Source organism: Idiotropiscis lumnitzeri, chromosome 6, assembly GCF_059441095.1.
Source record: "Idiotropiscis lumnitzeri isolate Australia: NSW breed Sydney's pygmy pipehorse chromosome 6, RoL_Ilum_1.0, whole genome shotgun sequence".
Classification (NCBI taxonomy): Eukaryota; Metazoa; Chordata; class Actinopteri; order Syngnathiformes; family Syngnathidae; genus Idiotropiscis; species Idiotropiscis lumnitzeri.
Window position 1 is genome coordinate 22,089,767 of NC_142396.1, and position 5,839 is coordinate 22,095,605.

Genomic DNA, 5,839 nt, shown 5'->3' on the forward strand with positions numbered 1-5,839 from the left:
TTACCTCTTTCAGAATCTACCCATTTATCTTACTAAAACATTTTTTTAAAAATTAGATTCCATAACTTCCATTCATTTGGAATTGCAAGAAAAGAGCATCTGTGCAAGCGCAAAAAGAGGGGTGGACTGGCCATCCCAGATTTTAGGTGCTATTACTGGGCGGCAAATATTCATTCTGTTTCCTTTTGGTTGGATGAAACAATTGTGCTGTCTAGTTGGTTGGACATGGAAAGGGAGGACTGTCTTCCCTACTCGATCGGGGCTATTCTTATGTCTCCCATTCGTCTGAAGAAAGCGTAGTACAATTGTAACCCAATTATACACAGTTCCATACAGATCTGGAAAAAAATATCAAAACAATTTAAGATCAGACCTCTGTCCTTTACATTGCCATTAGCGGCAAACCCGTCATTTATTCCTTCAGTTCTTGATGGTACCTTCAGTCAATGAAAAGAATTTGGACTGTATTGTGTTGGCGATCTGTACATTCAGGGATCATTTGTATCACTCCAACAGCTTCAGGAGAAATATGGATTGTCAAAAATGGACTTCTTTAGATACCTCCAGATTAGGCACTTTGTTAGAACTCATCTCGACAGTTTTGAAAATGCAACACCTGATAAGCTTGATCAGTGCCTCAGAGACTGTACAAAAGAAAGGTGTGCAATTTCATTGATATACAATCAATTACAAGGACTAAAACAAATTAACATGGACTACATCAAACAGGACTGGGAGAAAGAGTTGGGAATAGGAATTTCTCAGGACATCTGGGAGAGGTGTTTGAGATATGCTAGCGACTGCTCCCTCAATGCGAGATACTGTTTGATTCAGTTTAAAATCCTACATAGATTACATTATTCAAAGGTAAAGCTACATAAAATTTTCCCAGAAATTTCACCTGTGTGTGATAAATGTAAACAAGCAGAAGCGGATTTAGCACACAGCTATGTATTTTGCCCTAAATTAAAAGAGTTTTGGGCTAAAATAGGTTCATGTTATTCTAAGATTTTTGGTGTCCAACTAACTTCAGATCCACTCTTGATCATACTGGGTATCTCAGAAACTTCTATACACTTAAGGGATCCACAGCAACAGCTTCTGTCATATGGTTTTGGGCCACATTGGCCAGTCCATAGCATCAATGATGAAAAAAGGGCATTTGCCTCGGATTGACGGGCATAATGCGCATCAGAGGGCGGATATATATGCACACCTCCCTCTGTGCTCCCCTCATCACCAAATATCCCAGCATGTAAGTTATGCCAAAATGGTCGAAGAAATCACAGACACCCATGCATGTTATTTCATTCAGAACATTAAAGGCAAGATTCGAACTCTGAATGTTTGACTTTTAAATTAAATTATTATAAATTATTTTTAAACTAAGATACACATAAAAAGCCTGCCTATTCGTCGACATCATTGCAAGTTCTTTTTGTATCTGACAGAAAATTTGTGAGAATCCTGATTTCTTTTTTCTCCCGACAGTGTCATTGTGGCTGAACCATGGCCCATCTGTGGCTGTGATAGGATTGTGATGACAATGATGAAGACCAAGATGATTATGATGGAGGGGAATTAGTTTTCGATCAGCAGCACTGTCAGGTCATTGTGCTGCATCTCACCTCTTAGTCTGTGTGCTTGATCAATACCAACAGCTCACAGTCCATTAGCAACTTTTTCTCTCCTCACGCTCTCAATCCTCTCTCATGCCATAAGAATCAGAGTTCTACTGCCCCTCTAAGCAACTTCAAAATGACATCCCTTTGATAACTCATTTTGATTTCAGTATCCGCCTTCATTTTGGCCTATATCATATACATCTGTTGGTACATTCACAGTGAATTGTTCCTTATATCAGACATTAAAATTAAGGGAGATCTGTCACCTTTTTTGTTTTCCAACACATTCATGTTCTTACAGTGGTATCAAAAGAATTCACGTGCATTACTCCAGTAGAAGTGGGATTTAAGAAGTTTCAACTCCAGGTTTTAAAACTACTTAAAAAGTACTAAAGTGAAAGTAATGCAAGGAGGGAAAAAATGCATTGAAGCGGAAGTTGTCAAACATTTTCTTTACATCTTTTCATTTATGTGCACTGCTGGTCAGTTTTCTGATTATTCTTGTGTTCATGAATCAATAATTAATCAGATAAATCAACACCACCCCAAAATCACAGGGGCATAGTCGGATAGTCGCTCATGAGGGGGCCGCACGATGTGGAATCAACACACCAGAAAGTCGTAACTGGCGACCGTTTGAAAATACAAAATATAGTCATGATTTTTTAAACCTCAATGGCCTAAGGAGGGAAAAGTGTGGATTTAATTGCAGATACACTTGCAAGGCCAAGACGGACCTTTCAAGTGAAACTAATTCATCCAGCACTCACTCAGTAGTAGGTAAGTGTCAATCTGTATATTATTTCGCCAGCCATGTTGTCATATATATTGACATGAGGGGGAGTTATTCAAGTCGGACTAAGAAGGACTTCACTGAAGGTCTACTACGTGTAAAATGCAGGGCCGGCCACTGATATACGGCCATTAAAAATTAACACAAGGCAAATATTTTAAAGTGACGTGTAGTACTGAGTGGAACACTAGTGGGCCAGGCGCATAAGACTGACTATTTGCATTCAGAAAAGGATCGACTGTGGAGCCACAAAGTGGGAATAATTTCACAGAACACCAGAATTACGTTTCATAAGCTATACTGTAAATATTATTTCAATTATATAATTTACCAATAGATATTTATAATTATACAGTTGTAAATTAGATTGATCAGAAATGTAATTATTTTGAATAAGTAATCAGGTGTAATTGACAGACAAAAATGAACAAAAATTCAATACAATAATGTGGACTGGTTGTGACGGTGAAGCTTGTTCGAAAATGCCATTAAAAGGTCAAAAATCCAATTTAGAATACATTATTTTTACCATTTGGATTTGCCATCAATTTAACCCACAATGAATTAAATAGGGATGGAGGTGGTTGTGCTGACCGGATTTGAGTAGCTACTTCAAGTTGAAAAAAATAGTTTTACCAATATAACCAAAACAAATGTGGAAAAAGAAAAAAATCCCATGACACGATTGGTCGGCTTTGACTCAGCAATGAGTTGATGGATGATAACGTGAGTGTCCAGGGGGTAGTCAAGAACAAGCAATCCAAGTTCAAATCGAGGTGGGACCTATTTTTGTCACTGAGTCGTCAATGATTCCATGAACCTTGTAATCTTTGGTCATGTTTAACCCTTACATGCATGAGTGGGTCAAAAATGACCCGGTGAGGTAGTTTTTTTGAAATATCTTCGCACTGAAATTTTTGTGTCGTTTCATACTCCAAGTATTCCTCAAAAAACATGTTTTTGACATAATGCCATTAACATTTTTAATTTACCTTTTATACATTTTAAGAAATTATAGTTTTTGTATAACTACCCCAAACTTCCATAAGTGGGTCAAAAATGACCCGCATGCATTTTCTATGGAATCCAATGGGAACCTTTGATTCTTATCAACTTTGGCTGGCAGCAATAAATTAATTGTGAACTACACAGACTATATCAGAAGTGCCACCCCTCAGGAAGATTATTTTACACAGCAAGAGCTGATGAAGCCTTCCAAGTCCATGGACATTCCAAACACAGAGTTTGAATTCAATGACAGACAATGGTCAGCTATGTCAGAAAGAAAATAAAAGCTGTTGTGCTCCAGAGCAAGATGCACCACGACAAGGTAGTGGATGAAAATAGCAGAAAGAAAAAAACCCAGAAGTGATTACATTTTACAGCAAGATGAAAGGAGGTGTAGACGCCATTGACCAGATTGTTGGCAATTACAACTGCAAGCGCCAAACAAACACAGAGGTGGCCCATGGTGCTGTGGTACAACATAATTTCCATCGCCCCCCTGAATGCCTACACTGTTTTCACAGTTCAGCACCCAGATTTTAAGAGCGGCATCATCAATGAACTCAATGAAATCTCTTCCTCAAAAAGCTGTCAAAGGAGCTTGTCACACCGCACAAGAGTTGACTGGAAGGCTGCATCAAACTACAAACCCCGATTTTTGTAGAGATGGAAAAGTGCGGGGTGACAAAATCCACAACCCAGCCACAAAATAGAAGCAGCCAGGGCCATCCAATGAGAAAAGGGTGTCAGATCTGCCCAAGTAACAAAGATCGCAAAGTTAAATGTAATATGTGAAAATGTGCAATGATCACATCCGTAAATGGGTTGTTTGTCTGAACTCCATACAATGATGAGACAAGAAGGCAAAACTGGGAAAAGAGGGAGGAATGATCAATGACTGGACAGTTTACATACAAACATACACACCTCCACACACACACACAGACACACCGCTACACACACGCGTGTGCACACACTTGCAGACACACACGGACAGCACATTTTTGTATAGGTTGGCTGGGTAATTTTCTTTTTCAAAGATGTTAAAAAGTGAAAAATATTGATATTTCAAACATGAGATCATTTTTGTGTGGTCCTAAATATAATAGTAGTTATTATACACATGACACTTGTGGAAGAGTGTAGGGTCCACTCACTCATGCATCTAAGGGTTAAAGTCATTGGAACAGAAACGGATCAAGGAAACACATTTTTGCACTACCCTGTGAACCATATGAATGAACCGATTCCCCACAAGGATGCCTCACCCTCTACTGTACGCTCTCTATACCTATGACTGCAGCCCGCCCCACGGTTGCTGATCTCAAAAGGAGAGGAAACAGCTTACAGGGAGGAGGTCCAGAGACTATCGATTTGGTCTGAGGACAATAAACTACAGCTCAACACTGCAAAAAACAAGGGAATTGTCATTGACTTCTGGGGATTTGAGCTCGTCAAAGCTGTTTGTGCCTCAAGTTTACGCAGTAGGTCACGCAGTACTGATTAAAATAAAAAAAAGGCGTCGCCCTGTCGCTCGTCCCGGAAGTGATTTCTTTCGCCGCTACTTAAATGCTCTGCGCTAAGCTATCTTGCTCCGTAACCGAACAGACTTTATTTGAACTATATGTAAGTCCGTGCACAGCAGCAGCAACAAGCTACGTGATGGCAAATAAACGACTCCACTAGCAAGTAGCATTCAAAAGGAGGAGGCAAGCAAGGAGGCACAAGCGTGCTAATTACTAAAATGAATTGCTTCGATGTACGCTCGACTTTTGACAGAAGTCTGACTCAAACTGCGTTTGGACAGAGAGCCAGCAGCTATGAACAGAAATGTTGTATTGGAACCATCACGTAGCGAAACATAAAATAAGAGGAACACGGAAATGGCTAAGGTCATCACGACGAAGAGGTTCGATGTCCAACCTAGAGTAACTAGGGCTGTCAAAATAAAGGTGTTAACTCAGGTGATTAATCCCCCAAAAAATTAACTCAGTTAAATATTTTAACTCAGTTTGATTTACTTAAAAAAATAATTTGCATACTTTGAAAAATATTGTGCCATATTAGCTGTGTTAAGCACATCTCTGAACAAAACAATGTGTTCAAGTTGGGCCTTGCAAACCAACACTACTGGAGTGTGGCGCTTGTGGGCGGTTTTGAGAAATGTTTAAAAAATAAATGTCTGTAACGATGTCTCCATTTAATCGTATTCAAGAATCAAAGAAAGCTATTAGAACAGTCTTTGAATTAAATATACTTCATATTTGGTGATTTTGAATCAATTCCAAGATATTATTCAAGTAAATATCTGTTATAAGCTTTGCAAAAACTAGTGGTTGAAAAATGTGATTAATCACAATTAATCATGGATTTTTTTGTGATTTATTAGTTAAAAAAAATTAATCTCTTGACAGCA

At 38.7% G+C, this 5,839-nt stretch overlaps 1 pseudogene; it reads left to right on the forward strand.

Annotated features, from left to right (window-relative positions):
* The first annotated feature begins 3,623 nt into the window (after nt 1–3,623).
* LOC148335900 (uncharacterized) lies at nt 3,624–4,274 on the forward strand (annotated as a pseudogene).
* Nucleotides 4,275–5,839: the final 1,565 nt, after the last annotated feature.